The sequence below is a fragment of the Phyllobates terribilis genome, unplaced genomic scaffold, assembly GCF_046119375.1.
Source record: "Phyllobates terribilis strain yellow unplaced genomic scaffold, ASM4611937v1 Scaffold_1__5_contigs__length_1240528914, whole genome shotgun sequence".
Taxonomy (NCBI): domain Eukaryota; kingdom Metazoa; phylum Chordata; class Amphibia; order Anura; family Dendrobatidae; genus Phyllobates; species Phyllobates terribilis.
Window position 1 is genome coordinate 277,117,659 of NW_027362761.1, and position 18,388 is coordinate 277,136,046.

General features: G+C 44.7%; 1 protein-coding gene across 3 annotated transcripts in view; it reads left to right on the top strand.

Annotated features, from left to right (window-relative positions):
* Nucleotides 1-3,773: 3,773 nt before the first annotated feature.
* MYO18B (myosin XVIIIB) overlaps nt 3,774-18,388 on the top strand; it is a 1,187,635-nt gene continuing 1,173,020 nt past the window's right edge. For 2 of the 3 annotated variants that reach the window (XM_073672938.1, XM_073672946.1), the window contains exon 1: nt 3,774-3,928. The gene's annotated coding sequence lies outside the window, so the exon portion shown is untranslated. The remainder of the gene's footprint in view (nt 3,929-18,388) is intronic. The other variant, XM_073672953.1, reaches the window with a different exon arrangement.

An 18,388-nucleotide genomic window follows, 5' to 3' on the forward strand; every position in this document is an offset into this window, starting at 1 on the left:
CGGAGGAGGAGCTGCGGTGTGAGGAGGAGCAAGAGGACCCGGACGGGTCTGAAGCTAAAGTTAATCACAAAGAAAGAGCAGGAGGACGTCGTCGTTGAGTACAGCGGAGTAGAAGCTGTATATAGTTGCCCGTTGGGGCACAGTGAACCGTTGCTGCTAATATAGTCCCCGTTGGGACCAGAGAACTGAACTGTTAACCCGTGTGTCCCCATTCCCACTGACCGAGGACTGAGAGCGGTCATCCCTTTCCTAATACCTGGCCGAGGACTGAGAGCGGCCATATCCCTTTGTATATAGTTGCGCTTCCTAAAGCGCCCCCTACCGGTTTTATAGGAAACCATTTTCTTTAAGAGACTGTAGCACTTTACCCGGTCACAAGTAGCACCGTGGCCGGAGGTACCAGAAACAAGAAAGTTTTTATGAAAAGTTTTATATGATGTTTTATTATGTTGTTTATGCAAAAATTGTATGTTTTGGATGTTGTTTATATCTTACAGCCCGAGGACGTGCTGTGATTTACCAGGGGGGAATTTAGCACCCTGAGGATTCGGCTGCTACAGGGGTATTGCACCTCAACCCAGAGGTGTGGTATTCCACTCCCGGGTAAGGATGGAGTGTGGGACTGAGCTCAGAAAGCTGCATGCACTACACACATCCCATTTCCGAGGAACAGACCAACGGTACTCCCACTTAGAAATGTGCAGGTACGACAGAGTCTGTTCCTGGCTGGAGTGGGAGGGGGGTGGTACATCCCAGTAGTGTAGGGGCAGATAGGGGGAGCAGCCTGGGTAAAGATAGGAGCTCATTGGGTGCTGGTCACCTGAGCTCACACATAGAGGGAGTATTTAAGGTGGGCACCATCTAAGATCAGGGTCAGTCAGCCAGTCTTTGCAGAGAAGCCAGAGGAGAGGAAGAGAGCAGAAGAGCAGAGCAGCCCCAGCCCAAGAGTGAGAGAGGAGAGCAAGAAAGACCCAGAGGGGGAGAAAGAAGGAACTCTGAGACCCCAAATACAATCACAGGGTGAAGAGTTGGCAACAGGGTACCGGATCCCAAGCTGGCAGAGGCTACAGCACACCTTAGCCAGGAACCGGAGGTCGTGGGCAGGACTGATCTGCCACGATCACCCACCATATCCACTCAGAAGGCAGACCACGCATAGGGTCAGGGAACCCAGAGGCAAGGGTTCGCCAACAGAAGGCCCGAGGGAGCCGGACATAGGTGGATCCCTGGTGGGGAAGGCCAGAGACGAGGACAAGACAGAATGGGAGCTCAGAACCACGCTCCAGAACTACTTGGGGGTTGGCCGAGTCCAGGACCTGGTGGACGCAGCACGGCTCGGGTGGTCACTCAAGGCCGGAGTGACCGGAACATCTGCAGTAAGTAAAGAACCCTGAACTGCACAACCCGACTCTGACTCTCATTATCATCATCCCTGCACTTCCACAACCACCATCTTCTGCACCTGACCCCCTGAGGCTATACCCCTCCCGTTGGGGGTTATACCACCTAAGCTGCACAAACACCATCAGCCTCAGCGGACCCTGCTGCAGCGGCGGCCGTAGTGACCGCAATTCAACGGGTGGCGTAGTCGACATAAAGAACTTTAGTAACATCAGTAAGGACTGCCACACACTGAGCTTGACACCCTGGGCACGGACCGGGTCACAGCCACTCGGAGACTACAACCCCCATCTGATCCGGCTCCGGGTATTCCCCTAAAGAATATGGCCCAAGGGGTGCGTCATATATATATATATATATATATATATATATATATATATATATATATATATATATGTGTATATGTACACTACCGTTCAAAAGTTTGGGGTCATTTAGAAATGTCATTATATTTGAAAGAAAAGCACATTGTTTTCAATGAAGCTAACATTAAATGAATCAGAAATACACTCTATGCATTGTTAATGTGGTAAATGACTATTCTAGCTGCAAACGTCTGGTTTTTATTGCAATATCTACATAGGTGTATAGAGGCCCATTTTCAACAACCACCACTCCAGTGTTTTAATGGTACATTGTGTTTGCTAACTGTGTAAGAAGGCTAATGGATGTTCAGAAAACCCTACAAAACCCTTGCACAAGTATGTTAGCCCAGCTGAAAATGGTTTGGCTGATTTGAGAAGCTATAAAATTGACCTTCCTTTGAGCTAGTTGAGAATCTGGAGCATTACATTTGTTTGTTCTATGAAACTCTCAAAATGGCCAGAAAAAGAGAACTTTCATGTGAAACTCGACAGTCAATTCTTGTTCTTAGAAATGAAGGCTATTCCATGCGAGAAATTGCCAAGAAACTGAAGATTTCCTACAACGGTGTGTACTACTCCCTTTAGAGGAGAGCACAAACAGGCTCTAACCAGAGTAGAAAGAGAAGTGGGAGGCCCCGCTGCACAACTGAGCAACAAGACAAGTACATTAGAGTCTCTAGTTTGAGAAATCGACGCCTCACAGCTCCTCAACTGGCAGCTTCATTAAATAGTACATGCAAAACACCAGTGTCAACTTCTACAGTGAAGAGACGACTCCAGGATGTTGGCCTTCAGGGCAAAGTGGCAAAGAAAAAGCCATATCTGAGACTGGCTAATAAAAGGAAAAGATTAATATGGGCAAAAGAACACAGACATTGGACAGAGGAAGATTGGAAAAATGTTTTATGGACAGACGAATCAAAGTTTGAGGTGTTTGGATCACACAGAAGAACATTTGTGAGACGCAGAACAACTGAAAAGATGCTGGAAGAGTGTCTGACCCCATCTGTCAAGCATCGTGGAGGTAATGTGATGGTCTGGGGTTGCTTTGGTGCTGGTAAAGTGGGAGATTTGTACAAGGTAAATGGGATTTTGAATAAGGAAGGCTATCACTCCATTTTGCAATGCCATGCCATACCCGGTGGACAGCGCTTGATTGGAGCCAATTTCATCCTACAACAGGACAATGACCCAAAGCACACCTCCAAATTATGCATGAACTATTTAGGGAAGAAGCAGGCAGCTGGTATTCTATCTGTAATGGAGTGGTCAGCGCAGTCACCAGATCTCAACCCCATTGAGCTGTTGTGGGAGCAGCTTGACCGTATGGTGCACAAAAAGTACCCATCAAGCCAATCCAACTTGTGGGAGGGGCTTCAGGAAGCATGGGGTGAAATTTCTCAAGATTACCTCAGCAAATTAACAGCTAGAATGCCAAAGGTCTGCAATGCTGGAATTGCTGCAAAGGGGGCATTCTTTGACAAAAGCAAAGTTTGAAGGAGAAAATTATTCTTTCTAATAAAAATCATTATTTCTAGCCTTGTCAATGTCTGGACTATATTTTCTAATCATTTTGCAACTCATTTGATAAATAAAAGTATGAGTTTTCATGGAAAACACAAAATTGTCTGGGTGACCCCAAACTTTTGAGCGGTAGTGTACATTTTATAAATATATATACAGTATATATATATATGTATATTTGTGTATTAGAGTAATACAGTGAATGCAGGAATAGAATGTTATTGTTTAAGGTTAGTATTCCTCTGAAATAATGCTTGTATCAATGATGGCTCTTTAAAGGAAACTAATACTAATAACAGTGTTGTTTTTTCAGTCCACCATCTTTGCAAGCATGGCTCTGCTAAACCTATCTCACAGCAAGTCCTGTCAAACTATCTTCTCTCCCTCCCCCAAGACCAAAGCTGTTTTGGATATTTATAGCCATGACTTGTGTCCAGTCAGCTGTCCCTATCACACTCTAGGTATTTGGGAAAAGGGGGAGGCCCAAGCTCCAAAGAGTTCCAGGGATCTAAATAGTCCCTCTCTTTGCTGTCTCCTCTGTCTGCTTTGTAGGACCTATAGCTGCTACTGTCCCCTAAGATCCTAGGATTTGAGGATTCTAATCTGCACTGAGCCTAAATTTGGATCTTTATAAAGAGGTAGAGTAATGATTTCTTCTATATTTGTCTTAGGGTCACCCAGATAGAAGTTGTGAATTGCACCATATTGTCTTTATGATCTTTGCAGTAGTATAAAGAGCAATGTATAAGCAATAGTGTAATATTAGGGTCTATGCCATATTTCAGTTACTGATTTGAGGACCTTCCAGGGGGCGATCACAAGGCCCCTACCTTTCCTAAAATTATTCTTATTTGCTAGAGTGAACTATGTAGCTTGTTCAATATTATGTATTATTATTTTTAGGATGTTGTCATTGTGAATAATATAATCCTTGTGAGATGTGTATTTAAAGGGGTGATAGAACTTTACAAATGTTCTTGTTTGTGAGGAGCTATATCCATGCTATGATTATACTAGTTCCTTCTCTCACACAATCAGTGTCCAGGAAGATGTCATCATTATTAATATATCCTGTACTAGTATGCATTTAAGTTAATGTTGTGTATTTATTTTACCTGTTTTTTTTTTTTTAAATCCCCCTTGAATGGAAGATATTACAGGAAATTAGCTGCGGATTGATATTACTCCACATAAATAGTAATGGAAAGAATTTTCATTCTGGATATGACAGACATATTATATATTAGTTTCACATTATCAGCTTTACCTCCTCACTCTATTAAGATGATACTTCAGACTATATTTAGAGAGCAGAGAATTAGGAGGCTCAGCACTTAGAACTGTTCCAAATCATCTCATTGCTAGTCAATTGTGACGGACAATATCAGTAAGAATAGAGGACTTGTAATTACCTCTATGGTCTCCACCTGCCCTACAGAAAATGTGCTTACAACATTGTCCAACAATAAGAATGACTAAATATACAGTCCTAAAAAATGGGGAAAAAATGCAAAATTATTGATGACCTCCTTTAAATGATGCCTGGATGATGATTCTTGTGGTTTAGTATTGGATTTTCCAGGAAAAGCAGAGCACGCATAAAAATGTTTTTGCAGCATGTGCCATGTTTCTGAAAGGTTTGCTGGGGTAAACATTTTCAGTCTGGTAGCTTGAAAGTCCTGTTGGGGGCAAATGTTTAACTGCAAAATTTCACACTCAGTGCTGGTCTATGCCATTTATACCTTAAAATATCATACAACACAAGGACTCACGTTTTTATACTATTATCTAATTTGTTAGGAGAGCACCGCAGATACATGTGTCCTAAGAGCAGCGCTCGTACGCTGAACAAACAGCAGGTGTTGTCTACAGAGTTAAGAAGTTTTCCTTCCGATGACAGCTGTGTCTAACAACCCAAAGACTGAAATAATTGGACGGAATCTTGAGATTATCCTACATGTGCTGGACCAATAGTTGAAGCTAATTGAGGATTAAGTTAATTCTGTGTTGACTTCCTTTTTTAATATAAATTTCAGTATAATTTACATTATAAACTTTGACTTGGTTATAATGCTGGTGCTCCGATTTCTAGAAGCCTTAGATAAAGGTTGTATGAAATGTGTTCTTTAGCATGTCTATCTGACCGTAACAATTTGAGGGCCTATGTTAACCACAGTGATGAAGAAAGCATATGTACCTAGACGTAGGAAATGTAAAGAGTAATATGAGAAGTTGCAGAGGTTAACATGTATTAAAGATATAGAAGTCACATCTTCTGGATTTCATCTGCTCTGCATTTGTGACATTTCATTATCATTTCATGACGTACCACTGAATGTCTTGTCCTTCTCGTTAGTCTTGGGATAATGAAGTATTGAGTCATTCTCACTTATCAATCTCTGCCTGGATTTGTGATCCGGGCTTCTGTCTTGGCAGAAACAATTTGAACAACTTTATTGTATGCATATTAGAATATTTGGGCATGTTACACTCAGTATTTCACAGTATTTCACTGTGTCTAACACAATCTTTCATCTTTCATGTTACATAAAAAGATGTCAAATCTGTCATTTCAGATAAGAAAATCACCAGTTTATGGGCAATATAAGAGGGGATTTGTCCAGGTTCTAGTAATTAATGTTTATGTACAATGGGAATGTTTTATAAATGAATATATATATGTTTTTAAATGGCAAAACAGCAAATATATTACATTGCAGTAGTTAGTGGATTGCTTCAGACATAAATAATGATTATGTGTGGTATCAAAGGTAATGTCTTTTGTGGAAGGGTAGGGGGCTTATTCCATTAGTCTCCTAATTTGTTGCTTTTTCTGAGTGTATTTTGTAGTTTATGGTTGCTGTGTGCAAATACCTTGCACAATATTTGCTTCAATATATCTATTTTCATGATATATTTTATTGCAGAATGTATGTAAAAATGCAATTTGATAGCACTGTATTCAGTGTTTACCCACCACTGCATGTTGCAGCAGTACTATAGCCCAAAGCAGTCAATAACAATGCATAAACCCTTCCCATGTTCAGCCCCTTATATCAGGATGGAGAAAATTTAGACAATATTTGTAGGTAATGTTAGGGTATGTGCACATGGCATCTTTTCAGGCAGGCAAACCCATTAAGTTTTTCAAGACACATCAGGAAATGCTGACATTTTTTCCAGCATCTTTTTCACAGTATTTTTGCTTAGTTTCCTGAGTGCTTTTTTTTATGTTTTTGACTGCTTTTTTTTACAGTTTTTCCTGCATTTTTTGGGGTATCTTTTTTAACTTCATTCAACTTGTAAGAAACCGCTAGTGTTTTTTTCAATTAGAAATGCTAGCAAAAAGTTCAAAAAGATGCCATAGCATCTTATGGGAATCTTTTCAGCCTTCCTGTTGATACAAAAGATTGGTACATAAAATGAGAGTAGCAGAACTAGGGGAAAATATGCATGACTGGGTTAACAGTTGGCTCAGTGATAGGAAACAAAGGGTGGTTATTAATGGAATGTGCTCAAATTAGGTCATAGTTAATAGTGGGGTACCACAGGTGTCATTATTGGGCCCTCTTTTTTTCAATATATGTCAATCTACAAAAACCGTCAGCCAATATATGATCACTTTTTGGAGGAATTATTACTATTATATATTATTATAGTGCCATTTATTCCATGGCTCTTTACATGTGAAAAGGGGTTAACATAATAAAAAACAAGTACAATAATCTTGAACAATACAAGTCACTGAGTGGTACAGGAGGAGAGAGGACCCTGCCTGTGAGGGCTTACAGTCTACAAAGGATGGGTGTGAATACAGTAGGCAAGGGTAGAGGTGGTCGTGCAGCGATATGGTTGAACAAGAGTTGCTGTTAATTGTAGGCTTGTTGGAAGAGGTAGGTCTTCAGGTTGCTTTGGAAAGTTTCCGCAGTAGACAAGAATTTACTATGATAAGATAGAGAGTTCAAGAGTAGGGGGTTGCACAGGAAACATTTTTGTATGTGATTGTGGGAAGAGGAGTTAAGATGGGAGTAGAGAAGGAGATATTGCGAGGATCGGAGGTTGAATGCAGGTAAGTACCGGGAGACTAGGTCATAGATGTGGATGGATTTGTATGTCATAGTTAGGGTTTTGAACTGGGGTCTCTGGGCAATGGGGAGCCAGTGAAGGGATTGTCAGAGAAAATAAACAGGCCAGGGCATAGTGGAGGGACAGGTGGATTAGTCGGTCAGTAGAGTTTAGGATAGATTGGAGGGGTGCAAGAGTGTTAGAGGAGAGGCCACAAAGCAGGAGGCTGCAGTAGTCGAGGTGGGAGATGATAAGGGCATGCAGGGGGCAAGATGAGGGGTGTGTGAGTGGGAGATGCTGCATGTCCAGTCTGTTATGTATGAAGAGATTCAAGATAGGGCCAAGTCAGTGATGCCAAGAGTAGTGTTGAGCCACCCCCGTAGTGTTCGAGTTCGGTTCGGTTCGTCGAACACCCGTGTGTTCGCCGAACAGTTCGTCGAACTGTTCGTCGAACACCTTCGAACACCGTTAAAACCAATGGCAGGCAAACAAAAACACATAGAAACACATAGAAAACACCTTCAAAGGTGTCCAAAAGCTGACAAACTGCTCAGAAGACACAACTAACACATGGAAAAGTGACAAGTACATATAGTCATGCGAAAAGAAAAGAGGTGGAGGAGTAAAAGGAGGGGGAGACACAGATATAGGCATGTCATGCCCTTCTAAAATCCAAAAAGTGAGAAGCCGAGACGGCCAGTCCGCTCCTGCCCGTGCCACCTCCGTGTCGCCGGGTTTGTGCCAGAGCCGCGGTGAACCCTGACGGCCAGCCCCCCTCTCCCAATACTGGTGCCTGTCCGCTGGTGGGTCGAGAGAGCCCCCCTGTGGTGGAGGCAGCTCTAAGCTTTTTAATTTAAATTGTCCCTCTAATTTGAATGAATACACTTTAAATCCATTTACAAGGATCTATTGGAGGGCAAGTCTCATGCCAGCAGCCGCGTAATTCCAGCTCCAGTAGCGTCCACTAAAGCTGCTGCAGTTAAAAAGCTTTTATAAGGATCGAGCTCGGCTGTCCACCGCAAGGCATCCTAGTGCCAGTCCCAGCCCCTATGCCTTGGGGTGCCTCCTGATGCTCTTCACTAAGTATCCCGTGGTCCCGAAGCATTTCCTTTGAAAAAATTAAGTGTCCAAACTACAGGTGGTGTAGCTTGCTTAACAGCCGGGATAATCCGCTGACTAGCAGACACTGCTACTAGGCACAAAGTATTTCCTGGGCTAGATGCAGTTAAAAATTTGTAAGTAGATACTCTCGTTGGATGCTGAGAAAGCATTCCATAGAGTCTCCTGGCACGCCATATATGATTATCTTAAAAAGCTTGGGGTAGGGGTCTAGGGGACCCTTTTATAGCCAAAATCACGGCCCTGTATCGCAATACGTCACCTAGGCTGAAGATAAATGGAACTGTAGCACCGAGGGCTCGGTTGCTACAGACGTATTGCACCTCACCCAGAGGTGTGATATCTCACTCTCAGATAAGGATGGAGTGTGGATCAGGACCCGACACCTGCATGCATTACACCACATTGCCGTGGGGCAGGGCGACCAATATGCCCCTGAGATGGGCACGACAGTCCCTGTCCCTGGCTGGAGTGGGGGGAGGGAACACTGAGGAAGGGGAACCCTGCAGTGCAGGAGCAGGGAGGAAGCAGTTCCTGGGTGCATTGAGAAGGGAGTATAAAAGGTGGGCACCATCTTAGTTCAGTGCAGAGAAGTCTGAGCAGAAGTGGCAGGGAGCAGGGGCTCTGCATGAGCTCTGCTCCGGAGGCGGGCCTAGTAACAGAGGCCCAGGCCTGCAAGAGGGAGAAGGAAGGAAGAGGAGCGGAGAAGGCTCCAGGAACGAGGAATGAAGGGATCCCAGGGGTGCGGACGGGCGAGTCGCCACCGCACGCCCGAATCCACCTGCGTGGAGGGGTCAGGCCAAAGGGGGAGACCAGTCCCCGAACTAGTGGAGGCAGGAAACGACCCTCAGCTAGAAACCGGAGGCTCTGACATTTTATGTGGCGCAGCCCCTTGCTCCACCCGCTAGGAAGGCACCACATAGGGTCAGGGAAACTGGCGCCAAGTTTACCAAGAGGAGGCCCGAGGCAGCCGGACAGAAGTGTTGGTAAGAAAGGCCAGACAAAGGACACACAAAGGGGGTCCTGTGAAGCGCTCCAAAGTTATCTGGGAGTTGTCTGAGCCCCTCACCTGGTGAGCACAGTACGACGTGGGCAGCCGTTACCTGCAGACGTGGTCTGGATAATAAGAACTGTGAGTAAAGGCCCTGAACTGCATCACTGACTCCGTGTCGTTACTGCTGCTGCCCTGCACCATCACCCCCATCCTCCGCATACACTGCCCTGAGGCTATACTCCTCCCGTGGGGAGTTATGCTACGCTCTGCTGCACCCACAACACCAGCCTTAGCGGTCTGCCCTGTAGCGGCGGTTCACTCTGACCGCAATCCACGGGTGGCGTAGTCGGACATTTAAACATCAAAACCACATAAATAGTTCCGCCACTGGTTTGACCGCCCTGAGCCACGGAACCGGATCGCCGCCACAAAGACTACAACCACCAGCATCCACCAAAAAGGGTCCGGCTCCGGGTGTCCCAAGGCCCAGGGGGTGCGTCAGAACATTTTCATCACCTTTCACAATTACCAATGGGACAAGGCAGGGATGTCCTCTGTCCCCTCTCTTATACATCCTAGTGACGGAGCACCTGCTCTCATCAATTCGCCATAACCCCAATATTAGGTGGATTGAGGTGGGAGGCACCGAGTACAAGTGCTCTCTATTTGCTGATGATGTCCTAGTATATATCACTCAATCACATATATCCATCCCTGCTGTTATGGCTGAAATAGATCACTTTGTTACATGGTAAAATTTTAAAATCAATGCAGCGAAGTCTGAGGCCCTCGATGTCTCCCTCCCTAAATCCATATAGGATTCCATCCAGTCCAACTTTCCCTTTGCCTGGCCCTCACAGGGTATCAAATACTTAGGAATTCCTATTCATAGAGACCTCTCCCATCTATGTTATCTTAATTTTGGGCCCTTTATTGAACAATTCCATACAGACCACGGTTGGCAAGTTAGAACTGTAAGATTCACTACGTGAACCACTGGTGTTTTGTGGAAAAGCACATGTACACCGCGTTCCAAATTATTATGCAAAAAGTGTTTAGGAGTGATAAGGGAAGAATTTGTTTGTTTGTCAGTTAAACTCATTGATGGTGATGTGTGTCAGGGTTCTTTATATCACTGTAAGCAATTGCAGACACCTGTGCTAATTAGTTTGGCAGGTGTGTCCAATAAAGGCAAGACTACTTAAGAAGGCTCTCTCACATTATTAAGCAGCCTACATTTTCTGCCAAAATGGGAAAGAAAAAGGATGTGTCGGCTGCTGAGAAGCAACAAATTGTGGAGTGTTTAGGTCAAGGCATGACTACAATCAACATTGTGCGATGATCAGGATGAAGTGTCTTGGCAATCAAGAAGTATGTAGCTGATTCACAGTACACACGTGTGCGTGCTGATAAGGGCAAATTGAGGACTCTTTCCTACAGGCAATTACGTCAGGTTGAAAGAGCAGCGGCAAAAAAGCCTTGTCATAGCAGCAGACAAGTTTTTGAAGCTGCTTGTGCCTCCAACGTCCCCCGAACAACAAGATGCAGGGTCCTTCAGAGGTTTGCAGCTGTGCATACGCCATCCTGTCGACCTCCTCTATCCACTTCACACAAGCAGAAACGGCTCCAGTGGGCCAAACATTACATGAAGACTGATTTCAAAACTGTTTTGTTCACGGATGAGTGCCGTGCAGCGCTCGATGGTCCAGATGAATGGAGTGGAGGATGGCTGGTTGATGGACACCCCACGCAAACACGGCTACAGCGCCAACAAGGAGGAGGTGGAGTAATGTTTTGGGCTGGAATCATGGGGAGAGAGATTGTCGGCCCCTTTAGGATCCCTGAAGGCGCTAAAGATGAACTCCATAATGTATGTGGATTTTCTCAAACAGCACTTCCTGCCATGGTTCAAGAAGAAGAACCGTGTATTTCACAGCAAGATCATTTTTCTGCATGATAATGCACCATCTCATGCTGCACATAAAACATCTGCATCTCTGGCTGATATGGGCATAAAAGGGGACAAACTTATGGTGTGACCCCCATGCTCCCCTGACCTCTACCCCATTCAGAACCTTTGGAGCATCATTAAAAGGAGTGTCTATGATGGCGGGAGGCAGTTCACATCTAAGCAACAGCTCTGGGAGGGTATTCTGTCCTCATGCAAAACAATTGAAGCAGAAACCATCCAAAACCTGACAAATTCAATGGACGAGAGAGTTCAGAAGCTCCTTTCGAACAAGGGGTCCTATGTGAAAATGTAACATCACCTAGAATAAAGTTTTGAGTTGAAAACTGTTTGATTTCAGTTTCTAACAACCTGCTAATGCTTATAATTTCAAAAATGACCATTTTTTTGGTCTTTATTAAAATGAAAAGGTTGATCGAAAAGTTTGGGGGATCTAAGAGTGTGGCAACCCAGTAGTCATGATTACTTCGAATTCTGACAATATGAGGGTCATGCTGCAGGTAGTGCAGCAAGAAGGCACTTATGTGTCTTGCGCATCTCGGAGCCCCAAAATTATTTTCCGGGCTAGATGCAGCTAAAAATTATTTTTAATTTTAAATCTGGTGAAGCTTATTATAGATGGCCTAATAGGATCAGTGCTGCACACTGCTACAAAGCCCAAATTATTTTCCAGTCAAGATACAGATAAACATGATTAGTAATTTGAAAGCTTAAAACGGTTGGTAGGGTGATTTTAACCAATCATCAAGCTTTTACTCTCCCCAGGATGACACAGGGGTAGAAAAGTCGTTTCGGATCCATGATTTGTTCATCTTTATGAACGTGAGTCTGTCTACATTATCAGTGGAGAGCCGCGTGCGCTTATCTGTCAGCACACCACCAGCAGCGCTGAACACACGTTCAGACAGAACGCTGGCTGCGGGGCATGACAAGATCTCCAAGGCGTAAGTGGCTAGCTCCGGCCATTTATCCAGATTGGAAGCCCAAAAAGAGCAAGGGTCCAGTGACACAGTCGTGGCTTCAATGTTTACTTGGAGATACTCCTGTACCATCGTCTCTAGGCGTTGACTATGTGTCAGACTTCTTGTCTCCTGTGGCCTTGCAAAGGATGGGCTAAAAAAGTGGTGAAATGATTCCGCAAAATTGATGTTACCAGCAGATACTGTGGTTCTGTTACGGTTTGAGTGCTGAACACTTGACGGTCCCACGGTTGGCAAGTTGGAACTGTGAGATTCACTACGTGCACCACTGGTATTTTGTGGAAAAGCACATGTAAGATTCTGCAACAGTCTCTGCTGATACTCCTGCATGCGTGCATCCCTTTCTATGGCAGGAATAATTTCTGCAAATTTACTTTTGTACCGGGGATCTAACAGTGTGGCAACCCAGTAGTCAGGATTATTTCTAATTCTCACAATTCGAGGGTCATGTTGCAGGTAGTGCAGCAAGAAGGCACTCATGTGTGTTGCGCATCCAGGAGCACCAAGTCCCTGTTGTGTTGGTGACGAGGTAACAATCATGCTTCCTTCCTCTGTCCTCTCCCCCCAACCTCGCACAACAGAAATGTGATCAAGGTCTCCCTCATCTGATGAGTCTTCCATCAGTTCGTGCTCCACTTCTTCCTGGGCTCCTGCACCTTCCTCACTAGTTTGGCTGCTACCATGCGCCCTGGTTAAACCATCTCCCCCACCCTCACATGCCTGCCGCCTTGGTGCTGCCGACCGTCTGGACCTTGCAGATGTTAGCCCTTCCGCATACAACTCCTCCTCCTCTACTTCCTCCACCTCCTCTTGTGCCACCACCTGACTCCGAATTCTGTTTAACATGTGCTCCAGCATGTAAATCACCGGAATAGTCATGCTGATAATGGCATCGTCAGCACTAAACATCTTCGTCGCCATTTCAAAACTGTGCAGAAGGGTGCATAGGTCCCTGATCTGAGACCACTCCTCCAGCGTGATTTGCCCCACCTCTGAATCTCGTTGGCCCAGGCTATACGTCAGAACGTATTGCACCAGGGCTTGTCGGTGCTGCCACAGTCGCTGCAACATGTGCAGAGTTGAATTCCACCGGGTAGGCACATCGCATTTTAGCCGGTGAAGTGGCAGGCCCAACGACTTCTGTAGAGATGTAAGTCGCTGAGCTGCGGGATGCGAACGGCGGAAGTGAGCACACAGCGACCGTGCCCTCTGCAGAAGGCCATCTAGTCTGGGATAGTGGGCTAAAAATTGCTGGACAACCAGGTTCAACACGTGAGCCATACAAGGCACGTGTGTGACATTGCCCCGGCGAAGGGCCGCACCCAGGTTTGCAGCATTGTCGCACACGGCCTTCCCTGGTTTCAGGTCCAGTGGAGACAACCATTCATGAAATTGGTTCTCCAGAGCTGACCACAACTCCTCAGCTGTGTGACTCACATTTCCCAGACATTTCAATGTAAAAACCGCCTGATGACGTTGAGCCCTACTGCCAGCATAGTAAGGAGGTGTGCAGGATCCCTTCTGCGCAGTTAGAAAGCTTGTGGCATGACCAGACAGGCTTTGGGTGCAGGTGGAAGACCGAGAGGAGGTTGAGGAGGCAGAAGCAGTGGAGGAAAAATGACATAAAGAGGATTGACGCACAACTCGTGGGGACGGCAAGACTTGGACAGCAGCCCCTTGTCCTGCTGTCACCATAGTTACCCAGTGCCCAGTCAGCGACATGTAACGCCCCTGTCCATGCCTACTCGTCCAAGTGTCTGTGGTGAAATGCACCCTGTCACACACAGAGTTTCTCAAAGAAGCGGTGATGTTGTGTGCGACATGCTGGTGGAGCGCAGGCACACCTTTCTTTGAGAAGTAGTGCCGACTGGGCATCTGGTACTGGGGCACTGCGACGGACATAAGGTCTCGAAAATCCTCTGTGTCCACCAGGCGGAAAGGCAGCATTTCTGTAGCCAAGAGCTTGCAGATGGTGAAATTCAACCTCTTAGCTTTCTCATGGCTAGGAGGAAATGGTCTTTTACTTGTCCACATCTGAGGGACCGAGGGCTGGCTATTGTGCTTAGACGGGGTTGATAAGGGTGTCCCCGGCAAACTGCCGGTCTGTGAGGAAGATGCAGGCGGACATGTTAGGTTGCCTTGATCCAAAGGTGGTGCTATCGATGTCGGACAGCGCTCAAGACCAGCTGGTGTTACCACCTCCAAAGAAAATGATGACCTGCCAATCACGCTGGCTGTTGCGGGTAAAGAGGTGGCAGGTCTGCGCCCCAAAACAGGTGTGACTGCTGTCCCCCCAGTCACAGAGGATGAAGAGGCCGCGGATGCACAAGATATGGCAGACGGTGGTTGGCCCGGCCGGCTAGACCGCATTGTAGCACACTGAGCTTCCCACTGCAACTTATGCTTCATGTCCATGTGCCGGTTCATGCATGAAGTACTCAAACTATGTATTTTTTGGCCTCTACTTAGCTTTTGCTGACAAATGTTACAGATAACACGAGTTGGGTCATCTTTATCGATCTGAAAAAATGCCCAGGCTATGCAAGGCTTAGCACCCATGCGACCTGAAGAGCCACCACGACTTGTGGTGAGAGGCAGAGTTGTGTTTGAGGATGCAGTTGTTGACGTGCTTCCAGTACTACGTCTCTGTCCAGGAAGGCGCAACCTGACCTCGTCGTCACTAGCATCTTCCTCCACCTCCTCTGCTGACCTCATCTCTTGGCTGACTGTGGGTTGACAGTAAGTGGGATCTCCGACCTCATCATCATCACCCTGTGCGTTATCACACCCGTCGTCCTCAGAGCCAACCTGTTCCTGCCCTGACAAAAAACTAAAGTTGTCGCTCCAATCAGGTATTTGAGTCTTATCATCGTCTTCCTCATTGTGTCCACCAACAGGAGTTACAGTTTGGGAATGAGGGTCTACATTATGGTCAGAACCTTCTGCGTCTGGTCCTGGATCCGACTCATAAAGATTCTGGGCATCAGTGCAGATCATTTCCTCGTCTGGATTCACAGAAGCGCTGGAGTCGACCTCTGATTCCCAGGCTATAGTATGAGTAAACAGCTCTGCAGACTCAACCATCTGTTCTACCTCATACTCAGACGGGCAGCTGGAGATTTGGGAGTTGTGAGGAAGCAAGTGCGATTTGGGTGACACCTTTGAGGACTGGAGTATTTGTGATGTTGAAGTTGATGTGGAGGAGAGCCCACTTAAAGGAGCACTTGATATCCGTTGAAGCACCTGCTGTTTTTGTGCCTCATCTGGAATTTGTAGCGATTGGCGTGGCCGTAAGAAAGGGATCTTATCACATTGTCCGCTAAAAGAAGTAGACATTTTAGTTTGGCTGGAAGATGGTCTTTCTTCTGCACCTACCCCACGGACACAACCTTTTTTCCCCTTCCCAACACGCCTATTCCCCTTTCCACCAGCAGCAGGCCTTTTTCCACTCATTTTGGTGGTTAACTAATTCACAACTCTGGAGTTGTTTGCACAAAAAAACAATGGATGGTAACCGAGCAGAGCTGAGTGGCCAAACTGTGGTATTAGGCCAAAACTATTGGCTGGGTTAGATGCAGAAAAAAATTATTTTTAATTTGCAACCTGATGGAGGTCAGTATAGATGGACTAATAGACCAAGTCCCACACACCGCTAGAAGCCCAAATATTTTTTCAGAGCTAGATGCAGAAAATTTTTTTATTCAATTTGCAACCTGATGGAGGTCAGTATAGATGGACTAATAGACCAAGTCCCACACACCGCTAGAAGCCCAAATATTTTTTCAGAGCTAGATGCAGAAATTTTTTTTATTCAATTTGCAACCTGATGGAGGTCAGTATAGATGGACTAATAGACCAAGTCCCACACACTGCTAGAAGCCCAAATATTTTTTCAGAGCTAGATGCAGAAAAAAATTATTTTTAATTTGCAACCTGATGGAGGTCAGTATAGATGGACTAATAGACCAAGTCCCACACACCGCTAGAAGCCCAAATATTTTTTCAGAGCTAGATGCAGAAAATTTTTTTATTCAATTTGCAACCTGATGGAGGTCAGTATAGATGGACTAATAGACCAAGTCCCACACACTGCTAGAAGCCCAAATATTTTTTCAGAGCTAGATGCAGAAAAAAATTATTTTTAATTTGCAACCTGATGGAGGTCAGTATAGATGGACTAATAGACCAAGTCCCACACACTGCTAGAAGCCCAAATATTTTTTCAGAGCTAGATGCAGAAAAAAATTATTTTTAATTTGCAACCTGATGGAGGTCAGTATAGATGGACTAATAGACCAAGTCCCACACACTGCTAGAAGCCCAAATATTTTTTCAGAGCTAGATGCAGAAAAAAATTATTTTTAATTTGCAACCTGATGGAGGTCAGTATAGATGGACTAATAGACCAAGTCCCACACACTGCTAGAAGCCCAAATATTTTTTCAGAGCTAGATGCAGAAAAAAATTATTTTTAATTTGCAACCTGATGGAGGTCAGTATAGATGGACTAATAGACCAAGTCCCACACACCGCTAGAAGCCCAAATATTTTTTCAGAGCTAGATGCAGAAATTTTTTTTATTCAATTTGCAACCTGATGGAGGTCAGTATAGATGGACTAATAGACCAAGTCCCACACACTGCTAGAAGCCCAAATATTTTTTCAGAGCTAGATGCAGAAAAAAATTATTTTTAATTTGCAACCTGATGGAGGTCAGTATAGATGGACTAATAGACCAAGTCCCACACACCGCTAGAAGCCCAAATATTTTTTCAGAGCTAGATGCAGAAAAAAATTATATTCAATTTGCAACCTGCTGGACGTCAGTATAGAAGGACTAATAGAACAAGTCCCACACACTGCTAGAAGCCCAAATATTTTTTCAGAGCTAAATGAAGAAAAAAATTATTTTTAATTTGCAACCTGATGGAGGTCAGTATAGATGGACTAATAGACCAAGTCCCACACACTGCTAGAAGCCCAAATATTTTTTCAGAGCTAGATGCAGAAAAAAATTATTTTTAATTTGCAACCTGATGGAGGTCAGTATAGATGGACTAATAGAACAAGTCCCACACGCTGCTAGAAGCCCAAATATTTTTTCAGAGATAAATGAAGAAAAAAATTATTTTTAATTTGCAACCTGATGGAGGTCAGTATAGATGGACTAATAGACCAAGTCCCACACACTGCTAGAAGCCCAAATATTTTTTCAGAGCTAGATGCAGAAAAAAATTATTTTTAATTTGCAACCTGATGGAGGTCAGTATAGATGGACTAATAGACCAAGTCCCACACACTGCTAGAAGCCCAAATATTTTTTCAGAGCTAGATGCAGAAAAAAATTATTTTTAATTTGCAACCTGATGGAGGTCAGTATAGATGGACTAATAGACCAAGTCCCACACACCGCTAGAGGCCCAAATATTTTTTCAGAGCTAGATGCAGAAAAAATTATATTCAGTTTGCAACCTGATGGAGGTCAGTATAGATGGACTAATAGAATGATGCTATGCCCAAAAGATTTTACTTCACTAGGTGCAGTAAAAAAATTGGTATTCTATACACAGGTGGTATATCTTGCAACACAGATAGGCTACTCCACTGACTAACACACTCTGCAATAGGCCAAAAAGGATTAGCTTTGCTAGATTCAGCCAAATGCTGTGAAAAAAACTTGCACAGCACTGGCACAGACCTGCCTGGCAAAAACTGATAGGAACTGATGTAACCTAGTCCTGAAAAGGACTCCAATTACAATTAGTCTTTACTCCCACAATCTATCTATTTAAGAGCACAGACCTGCCTGATAAAAGTCGTAGGAAATGCTGTAACCTAGTCCTTAAAAGGACTGCAATCACAACTATTCCCTACTCCCAAGCTATCTGTATATTTGTGCGAAAATTGGCTTGAAATTAACAAGGTATAGCGCACACAGCAACAGCGGTGCCGTCTAACACGCAGCTGCAGC